Source organism: Aplysia californica, unplaced genomic scaffold, assembly GCF_000002075.1.
Source record: "Aplysia californica isolate F4 #8 unplaced genomic scaffold, AplCal3.0 scaffold00301, whole genome shotgun sequence".
Classification (NCBI taxonomy): Eukaryota; Metazoa; Mollusca; class Gastropoda; order Aplysiida; family Aplysiidae; genus Aplysia; species Aplysia californica.
In genome coordinates this window covers 742,369-743,568 of record NW_004797571.1, presented here as the reverse complement: position 1 = coordinate 743,568, position 1,200 = coordinate 742,369, and positions in this window count along the sequence as shown.

The window sequence follows — 1,200 nt, the reverse complement described above, 5'->3', positions numbered from 1 at the left end:
ATACAAAGGATAAATAGTGGGGTCTGAGAGGCCCCCTTACAGGCTTATAGGGAAATCGGACCATCCAGAAGACTAGGGCTAGTAACACCTCTAATTTTCGGTATTCACATATGACCTATTGGTATTGTACGTACCGTAAACTCTTACCAAATGAAAAAACATTATAATTTTCTCTTTTTCTTTCCCTCTGTTGTTAATATAATAAATTTCTATCGACCACAGTAGTGTGGATAGTTGAAGGGAGCCACTGGTTGCCCCAACTTCTTCACCTTCATCATCATCATTGCCTTTCTCACCCTGCACCAGCGTGTAGGCCACGGACAAACACCTTCCACCTTTCTCTGTCCTGGGCTTGCCTCTTGATGTTATTCCATGTCTTCCCACTTTTCGGTACATCGAAGTTCTTAACCTTCCCTTCCATTATTTCATTGTGTCTGTGTTGCTTGGGTGGGGGGGGGGGTAGTTGGAAGGCGCCTATGGTAGGCTTTATTCCCTCGTACTCTGGTCTTTCTGTCATTCTGTCTTGCACGCTTTCCCAGAGGTTGATAGTTGCCAGCGATCCACCTTTATTCGTCTATTTCTCTGGGGTTTTTCTCCGTCCTTTTCCCCCCTTACACTAAATGAACGTTATTGTGTCGTTGTGCTTCGCTTTACTAGAACCCAAAGCGGTTTTAAGTCGCCACTGATGGACTGCACTTCTTATTCTCTACCTCTGTTGGCTGAGGGGGGGCGTGGAGTTAGATATCCATTCGTTTGTCAATGTGCTTCTCTTTACTCAAATCATTATATTAAGTTCCAATCAATAAGGTCACTTGTACGTTCTACTTACTTTTCTTCCCTCCGGCCATTAGGATAGCAGTTGCGATAATGGCATTGGGACAGTTTTCCAATCAACGGCGATATGTGGGTGTTGTCATGTAGATCTGTCGTAGACTTAAACAATACGATAGCAGCATCAACAGCAGCAACTACACGACACGACATGACACGACACGAGCACCAAAAACCAGCAGCGCAGCAACTACAACAACAACAATAACAACCACAACAACAGCAACCACAACAACAACAACAACAACGACAACAACAATAACAGCAACAACAACAGCAATCACAACAACAACCACAATAACAACCACAATAACAACAACAATAACAACATCAACAACTGTCTCCCACCACCTCCCCCCTCCACCCCTA